Here is a 13,240-nt window from a genome sequence, read left to right as displayed (position 1 = left end):
CTCCCTCTGGTTGAAAATTGTTTTGGGTCTTACCACTCTATCTCTCCATTTGGGATATTTAGATCTATCGCTATTCCACCCTGATCTAACTGGTGTAGCAGGTTTCTGGGGGAGGAATTTGGAAGATACCAGTCTTTCCCTGGATTGATGGTTTGTCTCCCAACTAGGGCCAGGAAAAGGATGTTTGTGATAGGTTCTAATCATGTTGTTCTAATAATCCCTATCATCCCGGATATATTTGGCGTTCTTTCTATCAATAATTTCCTTTTCAAATTTTTTTACCCTTTGGTTTGTTAAAGTATCCCGTTCCTGAAAAACAGGGTGATCTTTAATAGATTCTAAACTAGACCTAACATCATCAATATCAGCAACTGTCTCTTTAATTTTCTTATCTCTATATTCTACCAAAAGTTTCATCAGAGAAATAGAGTAAGAATCCAGAATGCTATCCCATTGATCACTTAATCCAATATCATCTTGAAAAGAAGATCTCTTGAAGACTCTCAGACCTCGAGGTATAATTTTTTTAGAATATATTTCTGCAACATACACATATATAACCAATGTCTGGTCTCCGTTTTCAAGAGATATTCTCATTTAAAAAAGGAACTAAACAAGACCTCATTATTCCCATTTTCCACATCGATTCCTGGACCATTAAAATTGTCGTGTCTCCTTTTATATCTGTCTTTACAACAATTCAGTGACATAATCAAAATTTGATAAAAATGCAATATAAAAAATATATATATAAAAAAAATTAGCAATTTAGCTTTAAACAACACCTGAGTAGCTATGCTGCACCAATGCAGAATTGAAATCAAGAAGAGAAAGAAAAGCTGGTGTGCTATTCACTCTGGTGTTGTTTAATATAGAGACTTGCTGCAGACACCAGAAGGATACCTGCAAATCACCCTCAAAAAGATCAAGAATACAAAGATGGTGTCTGCGCTAATCACTATATTTAAAACATAGGCTGTGAAAATGATAAACATATTATTTTATTGAACATATGGAAAAATGAACTGCAGTTGAACTCTAAAAACATAAATGAACATTGCACATTGATTTGAAGAAAGAGATTAAGTATTGCATTGATAATCTAAACACATACTGTTCCCAATATGTCATAGGAAAAAAGACAGATGTTTAAAACTCTATGTAGATTCTTGATGGTAATCAGCATATCTTGCTATTAGCAACTAGAATGATATCAATCTGTATAGTAGGTATAGTCACTCTCTTAGAGCCTGATATGGAGTACAGTGACCCCCTAAATTGTGGGGCCATGGAGCTAACAAAAATCTTGGTAAAGTGAATGTAATAGCTGGGGTCTCCAGACCAAACCCGCAGTCCAGTATCTCACCTGTCTCGGTGGACTCAAAGCTCCAAGGACTCCTTAGGAACCAGCTGATCCTGCAACTCCCAGACAAATTAGAGCAAGTAGGTGTGATGTTGGTCCCTATGGCCAGTGCCGCGCTAGCTGCTAACTGTGGGACTAAGCGTGGCTCCAATAACTCACAAGCAGGGAAGTTGTGCAGGATGGTGAGCCATTCGCATGCCTCTGCAAATCCCGGTCAGGACGCAAGGGGTGAGGGCTGGGCAGTCTGCCTCTGTGGGGAATCCCCCGTCCAGTGGAGGCAACAGAAAGCAGGATTGATGGTTCGCACAAACAGGCTCAGCAATGTCTGTCAGTGTGTCTCAGCAACACTGGTGGGTAATCATATGCAGGTAGCGCAAATCACCAAGCAATGGTTCCACAGATGGGGTACAGCAATGTAGTATGGGCAATAGATAGAAAAGCAGTCCAAAGAACAACTCGATGCGTTTCTCCCCTCTTGCAGGGGTTTTTTCAAAAGGCATTGAAGTACCTTCCACTATGAGGACAGCCTTTATCCTGCACTTCATTAATTAATTAAAAAGCATCTCTGTAGTTACCAATTGTTTCAATCAGCAATCTGATTAACACAGCCTTTGGAATACAATATCATGCACATCAAAAAGGCAAACATTTTATATTCAATATACAAATTAACACAGCCTTTAAGATACATTATAATGCAAACAAAAAAGGAGACAAGACATAAAATAAAACCAAACCATATATCGCTAGAGATTAATATATAGATGAATACTAAATAGCATTGATGTTTATAAGAAAACCACTACAGCTAGATCTTTCTAGCCTATAGGAAACAGTGCAATGTACACAGACAAGAAGACAGAGCTAATAAATTAATAATATGCAATAGAACATTACTCCTGATCAGGAGTTGCTGAGGAGCGAATGGCTCACCATCCTGCACGACTCCCCCGCTTTTGAGTTATTGGAGCCACGCTTAGTCCCACAGTTAGCTGCCGAAGCAGCGCTGGCCATAGGGACCAACATCACACCTACTTGCTCTAATTTGTCTGGGAGTGGCAGGATGAGCTGGTTCCTAGGGAGTCCTTGGAGCTTTGAGTCCACTGGGACAGGTGAGATACTGGACTGCGGGTTTGATCTGGAGACCCCCCGCTATTACATTCACCTTACCAAGATTTTTGTTAGCTCCACAGTCCCGCAATTTAGGGAGTCACTGTACTCCATATCAGGCTCTAACAGAGTGACTATACCTACTACACCGATTGATATAATTCTGGTTGCTAATATCAACATATGCTGATTACCATCAAGGCTCTACATAGAGTTTTAAACATCTATCTTTTTTCCTATGATATATTGGAAACAGTATGTGTTTAGATTATCAATGTAATACTTAATCTCTTTCTTCAAATCAATGTGCAATGTTCATTTATGTTTTTAGAGTTCAACTGCAGTTCATTTTTTCATATGTTCAATAAAATAATATATTTATAATTTTCACAGCCTATGTTATATATATAGTGATTAGCGCAGACACCTTATTTGTATTCTTGTTCCTTTTGAGGGTCATTTGCAGGTATCCCTCAGGTATCCCTCAGCAAGTCTCTATATTAAACAACACCTGAATGAATAGCGCCCCAGCTTTTCTTTCCATTCACGAAGGTGGCTATGGGGTCACTTTTTCTGAACCTGTACCTGGGGACCTTGTGGGTGTGACACGACGCCATGAGGTCTACATCTAGTAATCCCCACTTGTCTCCCAGGAGTTGAAACACTTCCGGTTGTTGAGCCCATTCTCCGACGTGTATGTCCTGGCGACTTAGGAAGTCTGCTTCCCAATTGAGAACACCTGGGATGAAAATTATAATGCTTGAAGATGGCCTTCTGCCCATAGCAGAATCTTTGCCACTTCCTTCATGGCTGCCAGACTTCATGTGCCTCCTTGATGATTGATGTAGGCCACTGCTGTCGCATTGTCGAACTGAACCTTGAGAGGCCTGCCCTGCCAAAGGTCCTGTACCAGTATGAGTGCTTTGTGCACTGCTCGAAGCTCCAATATATTTATTGGTAGTGTCTGTTCACCTTCCCTGAAAGGTGTGATGACCCATCACAGCTCCTCATCCTCACAAACTTGTGTCCTTTGTGAGGAGTACCCATTCCGGGATCCATAACGGATGACCCTTGTTTAAATGAGTCATCTCCCACCACCAAGAAAGAGGCAAGCCTCTGGTGAGAAGCAAATCATCTGAGACTTTATCCGATGATACAACCATCCCACTGGGCCAGCATCCACAGCTGCAGGGACCTGGAATGGAACTGGGCCTAAACTCCCATTTCAGATGTTGCTACCATGGAGCTCAGCCTCTGTATAGCCAAGTGAACTGACAGTATTTGCTTGCAAAGTAAATTGTGCACACATCCTGTGAGGCTACAATCTTATCCTCTGGTAGAAGATTCCTCTGTCCCAGAGAGTCCAGCTGTGCCCACAAATGCACCATCTGCTGATTTGGAAAAAGAAACTACTTTTTCCAATAGATTACCCAGCTGGGCTCCTTTAAGGAGACAATGGTCATCCATAGATGACATTGTAACATCTCAGGAGGTCATCTAGATATGGCAGTATCCTGGCTCCCTGTCACCTGAGATGAGCCGTAATTACTGCCATTATCTTGGTAAATACATGAGGGGCTGTGGCAAGACTGAAGGGTAGAGCCTGAAAATGGTAATGTTGCTGACCCACCGCTAACTTCAAAAAGCATTGTTGGGATCTTGCAATCGGGACATGCAGTATATGCAACTTGTATGTCCAGCAAGACCATAAAATCTCCAGGCTCCAACACCAACATAATTGACCATAGAGTTTCCATGTGGAATTTGGGCACCTTGATGAATCTGAGAGATTTTAGATTCAACATAGGGCGGTGTAACTCATTAGGTTTTTCAATCAAAAATAAATTTGAATACTAAGACTTTCCCTGTTCCTCTCAGGAATGTGGATTATGACTCCTGATTCAGGAGGCCCCCAACAGGCCCCTGGTAGGCCCAAGCTCTAACCAGATCTGCAGGAAGGGTTGTGCCCACAAACCTCTGAGGGAGATGCCTTAGGAACATAATGGCAAAACCCTGAGAGACCAGCTCTCACACCCAGGCATCTGTGTTCTGAGTCTGGGTGAACTGTAAAAGTCAGCCTCCAACCCTGGCATTCTCCAAGGGGAGGCCCGCCCCATCAGACAGTAGGCTTACCATCTGGCTTAGATGCCGGGAGCTTGGCTGACCAAGATTTCTTGGTCTGTGGTTTCCTATGTGAATGACCCTGTCTAGCAGAGGACTGTTTCTTTGTCCTACCTTATGGACGAAAGAACAGAAATGACTATTGTCTCTTAGAGGTAGACATAGATGGCAATTCAGCCGCCTCGGTGTTGCCAAAGAAGTCATTATGTCATCCAACTCTGGTTCAAACAGTCCTTCTCCGCAAAAGGCAAAGATTCTAGAGCCTTTCTGGACCCTGCATCTGCCTTCCAGATCTTTAGCCATAGGGATCTTTGGACTCCATCGAGTATGCCGAGACCCTAGAAGCCAGAACACTTGTGTCATTAACCACTTCCCCCATATACACAGCTGTTTCTCGCTTTTGGCTGAGAAGAGTCTGCTGCTTTCTGGGTGCATCAGATATAGTATCCTCCAGAGATTTTGCCCACTCTCCATAGCTTTGGCCACCCAGGCTACAGCTGTAGCTCGTCTGGTAATAGCTCCAGATAATGAAAACATTGATTTGTAATAATTGTCATTTTTTTTATCTATAACCTCTTTTAAAAAGGATGCTGCAGGGATGGGCAACATAGTGCTCCTGATCAATCTTGTCATATGAGCCTCTATCGTTGGGGGTACTCCCATTTGTTACACTCTGCTGGTGCCAATGGGTACCGAGAGGTTATATACCTTGTAGCGTGGAAATTCTTACCAGGAGTACATATGCTTCAGACATGAGACTCGTCAGTTACACAGACTGAGAAAAATAATCCTTAGTCACCTTCTGATGTACTGGATACTTAGATGTCAGAAAAACCTCCTCTTTCCTCTACTGAGGACAGATCTAACCACTCTTACCAGAGAGGGGACATCCTTACAAGGGACTGATGGTCTTCTTTCACTGAGACAGACCCAGAACTCTGATATCAGAGTCTAGTGAGGAGGCTAAGTTAGACTCTAAAAGGCCGTGGGTTACAAGCACCTTTCCTATGCCCCTGCTTCACTGCTACTAGTCTATCTGCCTGTGGAGAGGCTGTAGATGGCGGCATACTCTGACTAGAGTGAACAGTAGAATAAACCCAACAGGAATTCATGGGGGGCATACACATAGAAGGACACAAATGCTGTGAACACCCCATAGATTGAGGCACTGCAGCTGGAACCTGTGATTTTGCAGCTTTGTTCACTAAGTGTGACAAAATCTGAGAACAAGCAGCCACTCAGGTGGCTCTAGTGATGGTGCAGGTGTACCAGAGATAAAAGGTAGCTGTTACAACAGTGCTACACAATCTATCCTAGTTAACAACCTGCTCAGACAAGCCTGCAGCACAGGACTTACATGACCTTAACACTGGCATCTCATCCTTCTCACCCTTACCTTTAGACATGAAAAATGTATAAATGGTGCAAGGTACATAATATAAATGCAATGTGACTTTTATCATTGAAAACACCCCACTCACCTTCAGAGGGATGATGAGAAACACAGTGACAGATATAACTGACAGTTTTGAAAAAATAGGCAAAATAAACACAGCAGCTGGCATTTATAGTCACATACAATGCATAAATATGCACATTTGCTAAAGCAATATGGACTCTGAATCAACTGACCAGCCCCACGGGGTGATGATAGGATATAGGGTGCACAGTGCATGGAACCAACGCTAAACTGCGCGCGTCTCACATTTGAGGTGGTCAGTTATAGCAAACCAGATGCGGGAATCCGAAGGGAAGTTCACGTCTGGCGGGGAGGAGAGGCCGGGGGAGCACCTATCTCCCCTATGCTGCGATTTTGATGGCCGGGTACGCTGAACTACAAGGTAGCAAGACAAGGTGCATCTTACTACCCGCCCCCGGCAACAGACGTTATGTCCCTGGCCGCCTTAGTGAGGACACATTAGACAAGGCCTTCACACGCAGCTGCCTCCGATGTGCAGTCCCGGACCTCAGCATTAAGCCGCTAGCTAAGCCACGCTGAGGCCTGCCGAGAACCTCTGGGCATATAACGGTGCTGGTGTTTCATCATCGGCGGAGGTAGACGGAGTCATTGTACAGCTTTATTACTGGCAGCTGGTACTGCTAAACTCTAAAGTTTTGAAAACTAAGGTAAATCATAAAAAAAATGCTTAGGACTGCCATGCACCAAACAATAAAACTGAATGCCTGTAGCTGGGGGTGGAGTATATAGGGAGGATGACCAGTGCATGCTGAGAGCTCCAAAGCTTTGCTGTTTGGTGCATTGGATGTGTTCCAACTACATACCCCCAAGGTAGATCCTGTGGACCCTATGGAACCCGAAGAAGAAATTATATATAATTTTTCTGTTTACAAAGGGGAGGAGGAGGTGGAGTTGAAAATGGAGGTGGAGGAAGAGAAAGGGGCAGCTGAGCCAGAAAGCCCTCCCCAGCTAAGTAGTGTACAGTATAGTACATTGTGTTGTACTAGTGTACTGTACTTCTCTTCCTTTTAAGAATGTCTCTCCATCCAGCACTATACTTTCTGTACTCTAAAGACCGTTATCCGATTACTCCCTTGCTCACCTTGCTTCCCAGCTGTATTGTGTCCTCAGAACTATAGTGCTAATTGTTACTTGTGCTCTTTTTATGTTTTAGTTACAGTAATGTAGTGCACAGTAATGTTCTGCTAACCCTGTACTTTCCTACTGAGTACATTACTGTATTTTTATTTTATTTACACAGAACATCTCTGTATCATAGTTGTGGAGCCGGAGACTGCTGAGGAGAGCAGTGATTCTAGTCATACTTATACAACTCCCCTTTAAACCCTTTATTTGACAACACAATAAAAGTAGTTCATTTTGCAATAAAGCATTTGTCTTTTACACACAGATTGCCTTATCACTGACACGTCGGCAGAGTCGGTGGAATTGAAGAGTGCCGATGAGACAGTTCTGCCTCATTTAGGCAATGTAGTGGTGAGAGAGTTAAACTGTGGGGGAGATGTATGAAGGGGCAATATGGGGGAGGAGTGATATCAGTGCACTTTATGTGCATTGATACCGCTTGTTCCCCATGTATTATTGAGGGGCTGTCATTATTGGCACTGCTATCTATGAGATAGCATTGCCGATATGGAGGGCAATGTATGAACATTCAGTTGGACTGACCGTTCCAACAGCTGGAGCTATCAATGTCCCTGCTGCGGTGGCTGCCAGCCTTTGGGCTGCATGTGGGATCTTCCAATGCTTGCAAGATCCAGCACAGGCCCAGTGTGCTGGCCGGGAGGTGAGACACAGCGCATCAGCACTAGGCTGATGCGCTGTGTACTCAGGCAGGGATCGCCAGAGAGGGGAGTTTTCACTCTCGCAGATGAGTTGTTACATCTCCCGCTAGGTCTCCCGATATCGAGCAGTTTGTTTCATTCTTGAAATTCTGCACATATTTCCTATGCTTTTTCCTGATTACCTCATCATCCTTATAGGCGTACACATGAAAACATTGAAATCTGACTAATGTAATTTTTTTTTTTTTTTAAAAGCAAATTCTGCTTCGCCCTCGATACCACCACCACCTATGCAGGCCACAAGGACATTTTCGAGGGGGCTACACCCGACGTAAAGTACAGCAATGCTTACTACTACAGTATATAGTAATTACTGTACCTTTTTCTTTCTTTACCACAGAGCAAGTTCTTTGGGTGATAGCCCTCTTCGGTTTAATAATAATTTTTTTGGTGGACCTTTTTTTTATTTTATTTTCCAGTTTATTTAATTTCATATTTTTGTTGTTATTTAATAAAAAAGTGTTGTTGTACATTATTTTTCAGTGTTATAGTGTACAGTAGAGAAAGTTCTAGATAATGGCAGGTTTAGTACATCTGAAAAAACAAGAACAGATGATTGGAGTCCAGGGGTGGAGAACAGAGAGTTGATGATAACAGGAGGAAGCTCCATGAGCAGGAAAAAAAATGAAAACCACCAACTATTGTTTATTGTTAATTTTAGTAAAATACGTACTGCATAAAGATTTATACACTCTGCCTTTAATGGTAAAGAGGTAAAGTGTAGAATGGACCTGATTCAGAGATGTACAGTACTTTACTGCAATTGCATCTGTGGTTTCGCCCGAATATAGGGACACCCACTACTACCCTCTTATATACAGCAGAGACAAGGCAGCATTTTCCTAACCACCCCCGTTACCTCCCCCAAATGCTGACTACCTGGCACTCACTTTGCAGATGAAATTCTATGAAAGTGGATTTAAGCAAGTTCACCTGAGCTGTGTACTTTACATAGTCTAAAGAAGCAAAGAAGTAAAGAGCAGAAGCATATTGGGAGCAGTGTTGCCAACTCAAAAATGAAAAGCAAGCAACTGATAAGTGTAAAACAAGCCCAAACCAATCCTATAAAGCCCAAAAATAAAGCACAACCAAATGATGCAGGGGTGGGAGCAATTTAATGAAAACCACAAACTGCATTGTTTATTGTTCATTTTAGTAAAATACATATAAACATTTATATTAAAAACATGGCTTTTCTTTGCACTATGAATAAACCCCATAAGCTGTCCATTAATTTATTGCAATTAACACTTGTAAACATAACCCGTTAAGCTAGCTTACAACTAATAAAAAACGACAAGACACCACTGCAATTGGTTTAAAATTAAACTGTATTTATTTATTTAATTAATTTTAATTTAAATAAGGGTGGCAAAGAAGGACGCTACCACACACCAGCTCTAGCCAAATTGACTACCTTAAAAAATTGGGGGACGACTAAACGCCCCCCTCTATAACGGCATAACCTGCGCTGTGCAGGACTCACCACCCCTTATTCTGGCACAGTGTGGACGCTCCGTAAGGAAACGCCCGCTGTCCTCCCGCAGGGGTAGGACATACCCGCCATCTTTCAAAAGGGTAAGTGCCCCACAACAGCCACTTATGCCACTTGTGGCCGCTGGCTAGTAGCGCCTTCCCGCCACGGCTAGGTTATGAAAAAACCGCAGCCCCGCCACCCTCAATTAACTTACGACTACAAAAATCCCCTATTCCTTATCTATGAAGAAATTAAAAAATATCCTTGAGGAAAACTCCTACACCGATGTCAGAAAGATGCACCCCGTCCGACCTGAAATATTCCGGACTCTGTAATGTCAACAACTGATGCCTAACAATTACGCCACCCGAAGCAGACACATACTTAAAAATAGCTGCATTAACCTTTTTCCTACATTTGTCTATGGCCACCAGATCCCTGGAACCTCTCCAAACAAATCTAGGTATCATTTCTGACCATACCACGTGAGCATCCGGCCAGCGTGCAGCCACCTCTGCCAAATCAGCTTTAACTTTCAAGATCAACTCAATACCTTTCACCTGCCCAACATCATTGCCTCCAAGGTGCACTACTAACCATCGAGGTCTCCCCCAAAGACGTTCCTTCTTGAAGATTAAATCCCAAAAACGCTGCCCACCTTAAACCCCTAACCATCTAACCCTACGCCCCTCCAACATCAATGAAGCCTTCCTAGCAAAAGGATGCCTTTCGGCCCAAAATATGTAGGAGTGACCTACAATCCACACTTGCTCCGTTGATGTATAGGACGCTGTAAAAGAAAAATCCCTAAACGTCAGTATCCATGCCCAGCAAACCAAGTAACTGAAACAATTAACGAAAAAGGAGTTAGTACAAAACGATAAAAACCCAAGTGAAGGAGAAAAATAAAAACCTCCCGTGGACCTTGAAGTTCAGCCAATTGTAATTAGGCCCCCTCGGAGGAAAATAAAAATCCCTTCACACCCCCACTTTTTTAATGCTAGCCATTCAAAAACTGACGGGTAAGCAACGCTTTAGGGTTAGCGCAAACGGCGCAACTTCAAACCATATCAAAACGAACATATGACTTAAAAGCTGAAGACTTCCATCGTCCCATCTCCTGGATGGCCGATGCTGGCAAACTGCTGGCCGCTGCGCAAGTGGCTGCCCCAATGCGAAACGAGTGGGTGCCGTAGTCCTCACTTTTCAACCCCAATCTAACCAAGCAACGCTTAAAAACTGATGCAAATTGAAATTTAGTAAGGGGCAAAGAGTCTGCATGTGACAAAAACTGTCCCTTTACTGCCGGCCGATGTTGCAAGTAATTCTTAGCTAGTCTCAATGGGCAAATATCAGCTACAACATTACCTTTAATAGACAACCAACGGCCCTTTCCCATTTGATCCGTCTTGGACCGAGAGATCTTACATAGAACCGCCTCATCCCTCACTACAACGTTTTTAAACAATAAACCAGTATCGCTGGAATGCTTACTTGATGCCACTAGCTCACTAATTCGAAAGGCCCCAAAGAAAGCAAAAGAAAAAGCCACTTGAAACAGAGCCGTCTCAAAACTTGAGTCCATTACTGATCCCAGTATTTCTAACAAATCCGTTAACAAAACCAAATCAATTGGCCTGCGCGAGTCTGCCGGCGATGGCCTCTCTTTAGCCCATCCCTTAAGAGCCCTAGACAAAACAAATGATTTAGTGGGATCTGCAACCTGGTTAAGTTTAGCAAAAAATGAAATTCCCGCCAAAGCTGAAGCCATGGAAGATTTTGACCTTCCTTGACTATAATGTCCCCAAACAAACTCCATTAAACGATCATCCACCGACTTACCCTCCCGCTGGCAACTACCGCAAAAAGCCTCCCATTCATGCCAAGCAGACGAATAAGTTCTCAGTGTAGATGGCGCCAAGGATTTCTGTGCCAATTCCGCTATGCCTGATCGATAATCTGCCAGACATAAGGAGGACACGTTAATCCGCGGGGTTCAGCTCTTGGCACCAGGTTTCTAAACTTAACGAAATTGAAATGGGATAAAGCATCCGCTATCCCAATGTCAACCCCGGGGACATGCTTAGCCGTAAAATTAATATTAAACTGTAGACACTTCAAAACCAGGTGGCGTAAAAGCCACAGTGCCTGTGGTGACGAAGAACGCTGGTTATTAACTGCATGAACCACTCCCAAATTGTTGCACCGAAAGACAATGCTCTGATTTGACAATCTTTCCGCCCACAATTCCACAGTCACAATTATTGGGAACAATTCCAACAAAAGCAAGTTGGCCGTGAAACCGCGTGCAAACCAGGATGGGGGCCATGGGGCAGCACACCATTCCCCTTGGAAAAAGGCTCCGAAACCTGAAGAACCCGCCACATCGGTGAACAACTGAATGACTGAATTTGATACCGGCCCGGAAGTCCAGATCAGTTCCAAATTGAAGTCATTTAAAAACGATGACCATACCCGCAAGTCGTCCTTCATCTCTTTAGACAATCTTATGGTATGATGCGGCTTGACAACTCCCGCAGTTGCCCTCTCCAGCTTCCTACAAAAGACCTTTCCCATCGGAATGACTCTGCAGGCAAAATTGAAAGAGCCCATGAGGGACTGAACCTGACGCAGTCCCACTCTGTCCTTGCTCAAACATTCTTCTATCTGGGCCAACAGCTTCCGAACCTTGTCTGCCGGAATGCGACAACAACCTGTTTCTGTGTCTACTTCTATACCCAGATACGAAAGGCAACAAGTAGGTCCCTCCGTCTTTTCATGCGCAATTGGAACCCCCATGATCTTGAACAATGCGCAAGCCGAAAACAAAAGATCCTGACAAACGTTACTATCTCTTGGGTCTATAAAAAGAAAATCGCCCAAGTAGTGCACTACGCCGGTATGACCGGTGCCCGCCTGGATGCACCAATGCAAAAACGTGCTGAATTTCTCAAAATATGCACAAGAGACAGAACAACCCATGTGTAAACACTTATCTAAGTAATAAAGGCAATCCAATTTAAACCCCATAAACCGCAAGGAATTGGGGTGAAGCGGAAGAAGTCGAAAAGCGGATTCAATGTCCAATTTCGCCATCAATGCCCCTGGGCCAAAAAACCTAATCAAATCAAGCGCCTCTTCAAATAACTGGTAGCGAACCCTACAATACTCCTCTGGAATTGCGTCATTAATAGAGGCACCCCGAGGGTGAGACAAATGCTGAATCAAGCGGAACTTTCCCAGAACTTTCTTGGGCACCACCCCCAAAGGGGAAATTCACAAACCGGGTAACGGTTCAGCTAAGAAAGGGCCGCACATGCGGCCCAACTTCATTTCCGCTTCCACCTTCTGCCTCACCACACGAGGTAACTCCCTTGCTGACCTTAAATTCCTACGCGCTACAACGTGTACCGAGTCAACAATGGGCATACTAAAACCTAAACTAAAACCACTCCAGAACCACTGGAGATGGTGCCTTACTTAATACCTCCACTGCCTGCAACGCGCTCGGATTGACCCTCCCTTGCTGAGGACTTACATTCTCTTGCTGGGTGACCAGCTCCGCAAATCCTACAAGAGTGTCGAAAACGACAACTTGCACCTCTGTGACATTTAGAGTCATTAAATGCAAAACATTTCCCCTTACCTACGAACCCCGGCCCTGCCTTAGCCGTATGTGTGTGTTTTTTATCTTGGCCTTCGTACGTATTTTTGTTTTGCTGTGTAACTTCCAACCAAACCTCTACGTCTTTAAATCCTAAAGGCATGGTCGGGTTTCCATCCTGTTTTTTACAAAATTTTTCGTCGTACTCCCTCCAAACATACCCCCTAGACTGTATGAATAT

General features: G+C 43.6%; 1 pseudogene; it reads right to left on the bottom strand.

Moving 5' to 3' along the window:
- Positions 1–210: 210 nt before the first annotated feature.
- On the bottom strand, positions 211–12,842 carry LOC148535242 (uncharacterized; annotated as a pseudogene).
- Between the last annotated feature and the right edge of the window lie 398 nt (positions 12,843–13,240).

This window comes from Taudactylus pleione, unplaced genomic scaffold, assembly GCF_031769625.1.
Source record: "Taudactylus pleione unplaced genomic scaffold, aTauple2 ptg000054l, whole genome shotgun sequence".
NCBI lineage: Eukaryota > Metazoa > Chordata > Amphibia > Anura > Myobatrachidae > Taudactylus > Taudactylus pleione.
The sequence above is the reverse complement of the archived record's forward strand: the minus strand, read 5'-3'. Positions and strand labels throughout refer to the sequence as shown.